The sequence below is a fragment of the Phyllostomus hastatus genome, unplaced genomic scaffold, assembly GCF_019186645.2.
Source record: "Phyllostomus hastatus isolate PE091 unplaced genomic scaffold, TTU_PhHast_1.1 phas_contig_196, whole genome shotgun sequence".
Taxonomy (NCBI): domain Eukaryota; kingdom Metazoa; phylum Chordata; class Mammalia; order Chiroptera; family Phyllostomidae; genus Phyllostomus; species Phyllostomus hastatus.
The window spans coordinates 40,078,389-40,089,994 of record NW_025333709.1 but is presented as its reverse complement, the minus strand read 5'-3'; positions in this window follow the sequence as shown (position 1 = coordinate 40,089,994).

Sequence of the window (11,606 nt, the reverse complement as noted above, 5' to 3'; positions counted from 1 at the left end):
GTATATGTGGATGTATGGGTGTGTAATATGTATATAAAATCACTATAATAACTCTAGTACCATCTGACACTATACATAGTTTTACAACATTACTGACTATATTGCTTATGCTGTACTTTATATCCTGTGACAGTTCTGTAACTACCAGTGTGTTCTTCTTAATCCCTTTACCTTTTCCACACATTCCCTCAACCCCCTTCTGATCTGGCAACCATGATGTTCTCTGGATCTATGAGTCTTGCTTGTTCTTTTTGTTTGTTTGTTTTTTATTTTTAGATTCCACATATAAGTGAAATCACATGGTATTTGCCTTCCTCTGTCTGACTTATTTCACTCAGCACAATACCCTCTGGGTGCATCTATGTTGTTACAGATGGCAAGATTTATAATTTTTTATAGCTGAATCATATTCTGTTATATATATGCACCGTGTCTTCTTTATCCATTTATCTATCAATGTATGTTTAGGTTGCTTCCATATCTTGGCTACTGTAAGTAATGTTGCAATGGATATATGAATATATATGTCTTTTCAATTTAGTGCTTTGTGTTTCTTTAGATGAATACCCAAAAGTGGAATTGCTAGGTCCTTCATTGTCTCTTGTTATATAACCTTTGTTTTAAAGTCCATTATATCTGGTATAAACATTGCTACCTCAGCTTTTTGTTTGCTTATTTGTTTATATTTTTATGAAATATCTTTTTCATCCCTTTACTTTTAGTCTCTGTGGGTCTTTTGATCTGAAGTGAGCCTCTTGTAGACAGCATATGTAAGGTTCTTGTTTTGTTATCCTCTCAGCCTCCATATGTTTTCATTGGAGCATTTAATTATTTGCATTTAAAGTAATTGCTGCATTTATTGTCATTTTATTATTAATGTTTTATCTTCTTTTTCCTTCTTCTTCTTAAAGAAAACCCTTAAATGTTTCTTGTAATACTGATCTGGTGGTGTTGGGCTCCTTTAACTGTCTCTTGTCTGGGAAGCTTTTGGTTTGTTTTTCAAATCTAAATTGTAGCTTTGCTGGGTAGAGCAATCTTGGTTATAGGTTTTTATCACTTTGAATATTTCTTGCCAATTCCTTCTGGCCTGACCATTTTCACTTGAGAAATCAGTCAACACTCTTATGGGAGCTTCCTTATAGGTAGCTAACTGCCTTTCTCTTGCTGCTTTTAAGATTCTCTCTTTGTCTTTAACCTTTGACATTTTAATTATGGTGTGCTGGTGTGGGTATCTTTGTGTTCATCTTTTTTGGAACTCTCTGCACTTCTTGGACTTGTATGTGTATTTTCTTCACCAAACTAGGGAAGTTTCCCATCGTTATTTTTTCACATGAGTTTTCTATTCATTGCTTTCTCTCTTCTCTTTCTGGTACCCCCAGTGCAAATGTTGGTACAATTAAAGCTGTCCAGAAGCTTCTTAGATTATCCTAATTTGGGGATTTTTTTTCTTTTTTGTTCTTTTGATTGGGTACTTTCTACATCCTTATATTGAAAATCTCTGATTTGATCCTCTGCTTCTTCTACTCCACTATTGATTCCTTGTAATGTATTCTTCATTTATGACTGGTTCTTTTTTATATTTTATATCTCCATTTTTATGTAACCTATATCTTTGTTAAAGTTCTCAGAAATTCATCTACTCATCTCCTAAGTTTATCAAGCATCTTTATAACCAATGTTCTGAACTCTGCATCTAATAGATTACTTGTCTCCATTTTGTTTAGTTATTTCTCTAGAGTTTTATTCTGTTTTTGCATTTGGGACATTTTTTGTCTCCTCACTTTAACCACCTCCCTGTGTTTGTTTCTATGTATAAGGTAGAACTGCTGTATCTGCTAGTCTTTGTAGGATGACCTTATTTAGTAGGTATTCTATAGGGCCCAGTAACACAACTTCCACAATCACCCTACCTGGGTGCTCCAGGTGTACTTCCCATATGACTGGGTACACTCTCCTTTCATAGTTGAGCCTTGATTGCTCTTTGTACGTCAATGGGAGAGATTTACCCCCAAGCTTATCATCTGCAAGGGCTGTCTGGGATCACAAACAACTGTGGAACATCAGCTATGCAGAGATTAACTCCACAGAGCTCACTCTTTGAGTATGTCAGAGGTACTTTGGTGGTGCTTTGATGTGGTATGAATCTGTGTATAGGTGAGCTGGCTCTGGGACCTTCTTAGAGGAAAAAGCCAAGATCTGCATGAGTTATAAAATGGTCTGCAGATGGCTGCTACTTGTTCAGAACTTGGAAGTTTTAAGGGAAAGCCAAGCTTGAACTGAGGCAGTTTCCTTTAGTACCAGGGCTTGTACCACTTAGTGAGTGGTACAGGGAGGGCATGCCCAGTCCAGATGCTGCTTGTTTGAAATATTTTAGGAAAGTACCAAGCATAAGCCAAGACAGGCCATTCATATGGGAAAGTCACTGGAAATGCTTTTGGTAGGCCCAAAAGTTGTGTGGCTTGGGATCTCAGGAAATTAACCACCAGGACAAGGCCAACAGTGGTAGCCACGTTGATGGAGACTCAGATATCGTGTCCATCTACCAGCTCTGTAAGGGATGTCTCCAAAAAGAAACAATTATCAGCACTTTTGTTTGGAAAAAATCTGCCCTTTTATTTCTTGCCTTGATGCCAGACAATTCAGTTTGTCCCCATATGTCTCTGGTGCCTTTCAAGTTGCTGCCCTAGCACTGGAATTCAAAATAGTTGAGTTCAAGTAACTTTGTGCACAGGCTGTTTAAGAGGGTGCCTGAGTCTCCAGCCACCCTCTGGCTCACTCAGTCACAATTCCTGCTGATTTTCACAGCCAGAAAATTTGGGGACTTCTCCTCCTGGTACTGGAACTCTGGGCTGGGAAGCTTGGTGTAGGGCTGGAGCCCTTCGCTCCTCAGTGGGTATCTCTGCAACCGAGGTATCCTTCCCAATTTTAAACTGCCACACATGGATGTGGGACCAGCCAGTTTTGTCTCTCCAGTCCCCTACCAGTCTTGGTGTGGTTTCTTCTTTATATTTTTGGTTGTAGGACTTTCGTTCAGCTAAATTTCAGGCAGTTCTGAATGATGTTTTTTCTGTAGTTTGGTTGTAATTTTGAAGTAGTTATGGAAGTACTGCATTTACGTACACCGCTATCTCAACTGAACCCCTAATCTCTACATTTAAGTTCCTTCCTTTTCTTATTCTTTATTGATTATGTTGTTTATACACTCATTAAACTGTTTCTATTTGCTCATTCTTCAATGATATGTTTAATATTTATTAAGAAGTATAACATGCTTTTTAACTAGAAGTTCTAGAAACTATAATGGCCATAGGTTAATGGCTTTACATATTAAACCAAGAATGGTACTTGTTAAAGGTCCTCTTTGCTTGTCTTATGCATCCACTGTTAGAGCTTAAAAACACTTGTACAGTCAGTCACGAGCAGAGACTGTGTTCTTTCATGAAGGTAAGAGTTACATGGTGCTACAGAAAAATACTTGACTGAACTCTCCTCATGGAGGAACATTGGGTCCAAGAATTTTGAAAGTCTGAAAGGCATAAAACCAAGTCAGGGAACATGAGTAGAGGACTCATGGGCAAGGAGAGTAAAGTGGGGATTGATTACAGGGGAGCACGGCAAGGGAGAGCAATGGGAAAAATGGCAGGACAACTGTAATTGAACCACAATAAAAAAATAAATGAAATTAAAAAATTAGCCTCACTCATTCTTCATCTCCAGTCAATGCTTTTAAGAGAGGTACTTCTAGGAAGACTAATGTGCACTTCTAGGAAAGTAGAAAACTCCTGGGATAGAGACTCCCTCACTACAAGGAAACTTTGTTCAATTCACTCATTGGGTTTCAAAATTATATTAAACTTCTAAAATCCTCACGTTCTTTTATGAATTATTAGATATCTCCCCAATTTTTCACATCAGTTCTCCTGCTGCTTTAGACTAAGGTAATACACTAGCATGTTTGATGCCCGAAAAAAGCAGGTGATAAAACCTGTAAATCCTTTCTTGTCTGTCTATAGTCCATTTAATCCTAGTCTATTCTTATTATCTCCTAATTTTATCATTTTTACACCACCTCCATTCTGAACAATGTTGTATTTGTTCTTTATTTCTGTACATTTGACCTTCAGGAACTATGGTTCAGACTGAGCTCTGTAGCTGCTACTTGTTTTAGGTAGAATGTCTAGCTCATTAAAATTTAAAGTTGCAGATCTTTTTGCTGGAATTATATTTGGGTCTCTTCCAATCCTTTGCATATATTTGTTCTAAAAATAATATAATGCTTCATGAGAACTGGCAACAATAGGAGAGGGATCATAGGGATATGCATATAACATCTATAACAGGAACTCATACCTCTAATGTGGTTTTAGGAACCACTGATAATTTTTCAAAATTCTATTATCTCTGGTCATTTGATTGAAAGATTTTGTATTGTTTTTTGCGTGTGTGTTTTTTTTTTAAAGATTTTATTTATTTATTTTTAGAGAGGGAAGGGAGGGAGAAAAAGGGGGAGAGAAAAACATCAATGTGCGGGTTGCTGGAGGCCATGGCCTGCAACCCAGGCATGTGGCCTGACTGGGAATCGAACCTGCGACACTTTTATTTGCAGCCCTCACTCAATCCACTGAGCTACACCAGCCAGGATTTTGTATTGTTTTTAAAAAAGTGATCACCATACTGATTTAGAGGACCATAGACAGATCATAGTTCCTCTGTATCTTATTGGTATTAAAAGAAAAAGAAAAGAAATAAGGAAAATCTCATGGTTTATAGTAAATTTGTAACTATTATTGGAAAGAACCCAGTGACATTACCTATTTAGCTTTGCCTCTGACCTTTAACATATCATAGAGTTTCAGAAAATATTCTCTTCCTAAAAATAAATGAAACTGAAGCACAGAAATTCGAGGAAGAGCTTGAGGCCTCAAGGGATAGGCCTGTTCACAGATTAGCATGACTGGAAGTTGAACAATAGGGCAGCCACAAGCTTTCTCCTGACCTTTTCCCTTCACTCAGTGGCATTTGTATGAGCTTAGACTGCAAGTATTCTAGAGATAGCAAAAAGCATATCCAGACATAGTTCATGCTATACTGATTATTTCTTGCTCCAAAGAAATACACGAAGTTGATTCCCCCAACCTCTGAAAGAACTAAAAATAATAATATTGAAGAATAAAAGAAATGAACCCTCTCAAGGTAAATACTGCAAACTAACTATATATTCCAAATTTTGTGTTGGTAGAAAAAGTCTAGTTTTGATACTAAGCCATGAGGCAATTAAGTTAATGTAATTTCAATCTTGTTTATTTTATAATGAGGAAATTCCTTATGCCATTTTAGAGTAAAATACTCGGGAAGCACTAAGACAAAAACTATTAAAAAGAAAACCACCTTTATATTTAGTGTGCCATTTCCAATAACCTTATTTTAAGAGAACTTCTTATATAAATATTGTGCTTCTATAATAATGAGATGTTAACAGTAGAAAAAATAACATATCGAGAGCTATTCTCATATGCTACTATTTGTGCTGAAATAATTAATTTATTAGCAATCCTTTTTAAGTCTTCTACAAATGTGTATTAAAGGAAAATCAAAGCACACAGATTGTACCACACACACATGCACACACTCAAGTAGTCATTACCCTTGATGCATGATGCAAAGAGACAAAAATCTAGTGGATATACTGCTGATGTCCCATCCCATATATTCTGCCTTAACTGAGTTCATCAGCAGTTTTAATTACATTCCCAGCCTACCTTCAGCTCTCCATTTAAGGCCTTATATCTTCTTGTCTTCTAAGAACTTTTGATGTAAACCAGTTGATTGAGACTGACAGATAAAAATATGTACATTTTTAATGTAGACAACTCCATGAGTTTGGGGATAATATAACTAATCAACCACTACTACCAAACATATATTCATTATATCCCAAAATTTCCTTCCACCCTTTATTTTGATGATGATGATAATGCTGCATGTGCATTGTAAGAGCACTATAGGTAAGATCTACACTCAATAAATTTTGAAAATACAATATAGCATTTTTGAGGACTTGATTGGTAACCAAGATCTTGCTTGGTTGAAATTAGGGACATCTTGTGAGTTTTAGGGAGTAAATGTCCCTCAGTTAATCCTCAATGAGGTGAGGGGTGGTCAATGAATTAACATCTCCCTTCTTCTGGAGGGGTGATTCTGAAGCCAGCAGCCTACAGCAGTAGTACCACTAATACAAGCTTTTTTCCCTGCCTTCCACTTTCTTATTTGTACTTCCTGGGATCGGCTCTCACACATGTTACCTATAGTAATTTTCTTTTGTTGTTTCTGAGCCTGTTTAGAGACATTCAAACCTGGCATAATGGAACAAGGAAAATATACTTTGTTTATTTTAGTTATTTCTGTTGTTGAAATAATCAATGATAGAGAGAAAAAACCTGTCAAACATGAATTCTGACAGAATCATAAGATTGATGAGAATATAATACTGATTTTCAATTTAATTATGTACATATACAAGAAAAACCTCTTCGGAAAAATACCAATATGTTAAAACTATCTAAATAAAGGTACTTTGAGTGAATTGCACATTCATTTTAAGTTCTATATAACACTATTCCACAATAGCAACATAATTGGAAGTATTCTCTAATGAATTTTAATAGATTTTTAGCTGTTTTATGTATTAGTTGTTAACCAAATGAAAGGTAAATAATCCACCTTGGCTGGTGTGGCTCAGTGGACTGAGCACTGGCCTGCAAACCAAAGGGTCACTGGTTTAATTTTCAGCCAGGGCACATGTCTGGTTGAGGGCCAAGTCCTCAGTTGGGGGTATACAAGAGGCAACCATACATTGATCTTTCTCTCCCTCTCTTTCTCCTCCCCTTCTCCTTGCCCTAAAAATAAATAAATAAAACCTTTTAAAAATATTTTAAAAAAGAGAAATAATCCTAGTAAATATATTTATACTATTATAACTAATATCTTCTTTATTAAAAATTATGTTTACTTAAAAAAACACACTAACTGAGGTAATTCATGCTATCTGCCTTAAAATAAATTTGCCTTTATTTTCTTTTAAATTAACTTTGGATATTCATTGTATTCATAATATAAAATCACTTATAGTATATGAGAGTGAGATTATGCATTCAGTGTTGCCCATAGTCCAGGTCATTTTTGGTAATTGTAAGTAATAATACTCATACTTTTTAATTGGCTAATGCTATAAAGAAGCATGTGTCATCAGCATCCTCATATAAACTCACCATTGCCACAGCATCTGTTCCATCACGCAGTGTTCTATTTCTGTGTCTCACACATCTAACAAGAGAAGAACAAATAGACTATTTTAAAACAAGTTGCCAGTGTTTCTAAATGAGAACTCAAATCATCTTTGCCAGAAGTGTATGTGACAGAACAGGAATAAACAATGAATTGTGACTTTAAAGAATATAAAAACTGAGTTGACTGTTTCATTTATATTGCATACTAATATTATACAATTAAATATTTGGAGAACAACTTTACACTCCACTTCTATTACTGTTTTTTTAGTAAGTGTGACAGTTCTCATTTTGAGTTGTAAATCTAGTAATATATAGCATGAAAGCGTGATGTCTATTTGAAACTTGGTAGATTCAACATAGGTAATTTTCTGTGGCAAATACTTCTCTCTGGGACACAATGAATTAGAGTTAAAATATAAATTCATCCATTTCTTCATCCCATAATTCAATAACTGTTGATTGATCATACTACATGCCAGGAAGTAAGAATAAAACTTTATTTAAAACAATAACTATATTTTGTAATTATATATTTTTGTGTATATATAAAGTTAGGTGGCAAAAGTACTGTGAAGGGGAATAAAGGAAGATATGGGGTTATAAAATTTGTAAAGGAGGGTATTGTTTACCAAAAGTGATCTGGAGATATATTTATGATTCAGTAGAAAATATCTGCAGTTAATAACTAAGAACAAAGGTTAAAAAATGGTCACTTTTTCCTTTTAGAAAAATGATTAGAAAACATCCTGAATGGTTAAAAGACTTTAGTGTGTTTGTGGCAATAGCTACTTAGAATAACTATCCCTTAGAATAAAAAACAAACAAAAAAACCCCACACCATTTTACAAGACATAGCAGTGTGTATGGGGTATGTAAGAAAATCTCAAACAGGCTAATCCCTAGAAAGGCTTTCTATTGTACTTCAAGACAATCATTGTGTTTTGATTCAAACTCTACACATAGCTCATATGACTTAATGTAGCTAAGGAGGAGAGACTGTGTTTTCTTTGTTCAAGAAGAATTATAGCAGAGATTATTTCCATGTTGTTAAATTATTCGTCTTACCACTTTATGACTATTTGAGAACATTTTGCATGAGAAAAAGTATGTCCAAACAAATGAAGATGATCCAATGTGTGAAAGGCAGCAGCATTTTGTGGCACATGGTGTGTCGCTCAAAGGAAGAATAAGCATGACAAAATCTCATTTTGTCATGTATCTTTTAATTTATTTAAACATTATTCACTTCAGACTAAGTAAATATGTCACAGAAGAAGTAAGAGCTTTGAGTTTTTATAGCTGTTGACTGGACATAAAACACTGCCATTATTTATATGTGTATTTTAATTAAACAAAGACTAGAAAACAGTTCTTAATGTGTAGGACATATTTTGTATATAATCATGTTATATTTAAAGTGGAACTATTAATTAATAGTATGTTAAGCTATGAGGAATTGATTTTCTGAACAAGTAAACCAATTCAAATATTTGAGCAAATGCAATCTTTTACTATAATATTAAGATATGATCTTTTCTTTCAACAAACTTGCAATGTAATTATGGTGATAGCACATATGAAAATAATAAAAAATGCTAAAGAAGTGACAGCTGGCTAATATATCTAAGACTGAATCTGTATACTATCTGAGAATGTGTGCATATTATGGTAATCATACAGGCTCTGACATCAAAAGGCATGGGTTGTTACTATGTTGTTGCAATTTTATAGCTGAGTAATTCTGAGTCTCATTGTGTATATTTCTAAATAATCAACCATGTGAAGGAAAAATAGGGGGACAGAGGGAAATAGAGACTGGCTCAAATGAGGCAATGCATTTGAAAGGTATCAAAAGAGGTTTGGTTTTAATTATTATTAATATAGGATTTTAGAAGGGTAGATTTATTGATTCACTCATCTCTTTATTAAACAATGTTTATTGATCCCCAATTATATGCCAGGCACTATTCTAGGTGTTGGGCAGGTAGCATGGACTACATTAATATTTTGCTCTTGGTAAGCTTACATTCTAGAAAAGGAGAGAGAAAAGGAACAAAAAAACAGACGTCATATGCGACATTAGATTGTAAACACTAGAAAGAATTAGAGCAAAGTAAAGGGATGCAGAAGGCAACCTTGGGCACTATTTTAAACAAGACAATCAGGGAAATCATTTCTGAGAGATGTAATAAGAGATCTGAATGAAATAAGGGTGAAAACAAGGAGTGTTTTGAGGATGAGAGAGGTTCAGGGGCATGGGTAAGTAAGTGGGGAATCACTATGGGAATAAGGTCAGTATATTATTGGAAAAAGAATGGAGGAAATGTGCTTGAAGGGACTATGATAGAAAGAGGACTAGGAGTTTGTGGAGGAAGGCCTAGTGTGAAAAGAGGATGAAGATAGTCAGAAAAGGCTTTGAAAGGGTGCAGCACTTTATGAGGGTCTGGGAGGAAAATTGAGATTTATATAGAGAGCAAGGAAAACCAAAAACTCCATGATGAGGGAAACATGGAAAAGTAATTAAAAACAACATTAAAATATTGAGGGAATTTGCCCTGGCTGCTCTAGCTTAGTGGATTGAGCACAGACCTGCCAGTGAAAGGGTCCTCATTTCGATTCCCAGTCGGGGCATATATCTAGGTTGCAGGCCAGGTGCCCAGTAGGGGGTGCAGGAGAGGCAACCACACATTGATGTTTCTCTCCCCCTCTTTCTCCCTCCCTTCCCTTCTCTCTAAATATAAATAAATAAAATCTTTAAAACATACTGAGGAAATTGGGGTCATAATGAAAATAGTAGAATAATAATCCAAAACAATAATTTTAAAATAAATAGCCATTAACAGTTGTTTGATATAAAAATTATACTGGCAATGATAAGAAGAGTGATTTGAAATGACAGGTACCTAATGTAAGGTTGTGTTACTAAACCTATAGGTCAAAGGTACCCACAAGAGTATGTTTAGCAGAGTAAGCTGTTTAACAAACAAACTGCTAAATCTTGCTAGGTTTACACAATTAATTTAGTTCTTGCTTACATCACACAGGGGACAGACTCTCCTGGGGACTGTTGCTCAACACAGTCATCTGGATACCCAAGGATGCTTTTGATAGTGGTTTTATATGCCTCTTAAGCCCTTGAATTCCTCTCCATTCAGCGAACTGATGAGAAGAGCATGGCCTGGGAATTTATTGTCAGGGTGTTTATTGTCTATTCCAGGAAGGGGAGCTGCTTACTTCATATTCAATAAACTGGACCTAGGTCAAGTGGACACACATCACAGAAAAGGAGCCTGGAAAATAGAGTTGTGTGTGACCAGGAAGAAAAATGAAACTGAAATGCAACCAGAGACACATTAGATGCAAGTAGGTAGTACAAAGAAATGTAGTCAGAAAGAATATATATATTGAAAAGAATAAGAATAAAGGATATATAAAATAAATAGCACAAAGAAAACAAAACATCTAATGTCATACATGCTGCTTTTTCTCTTATTTTAATATCCTATTATAATAAATATGTTATCATCATAAGTTATCATTATCAAAAAGCTTTTGGGTAAAATTTAGGGCAAAGTCTTCATAACAAAATTTTCTTTTTATTAAAATATTAAATTTTGAGTTGAATTTCATATTTTCTGTTTTTGTATAAACTTCATAGAGTACATCAATGTAGATCATGGCATTTGGATAATGGGAATATTTTTAATCATTAATTTTCCCCTGTTCTCTAAGTGAATAATGTTGGTTCCTTATGTCCTCCTTTTAAAATGCAATATATGCATTCATCTGCATTTTTTTATATATTGAACAACATTTTTCTTATCAATTTGAAACAAAAAGAACTCAAAATGATGTCCTTTTCTTAACATAAGTCTAAGGTGTAAAGAAAATGGCAATTTTGTACCTGGAACTATTTTGAAACATCAATGAAAAGAAAGCTCTAAAATATAAAGTACTATTTTTAAAGATAATGCAACAGCTGTCAGCATATCCAGAAAGCATGTTAAAATCTCATATTTCTTTATAAATTTGAACTGTGAACTGTGGCTTACGGTGACCTATGAAAAATTGCTCAATTTTTCTATGCCCCAAACATCTATGTAGTAGCAGCCTAGTAGCAATAGTAATAATGATTATAATCAAATAATTATATATTTAAAATTAACTTTTACGTAGAAGACTATCCTTAAACACATGAGGCATTGGGTAGCAAATTTTCAGATCTAGGATTCACTACACAGAATTATTGTTGATTACATCTAGGTAAAGCAGTAATAAAATCTGTATGTGTGAAATAACTGTTGGTTTTACATCCAA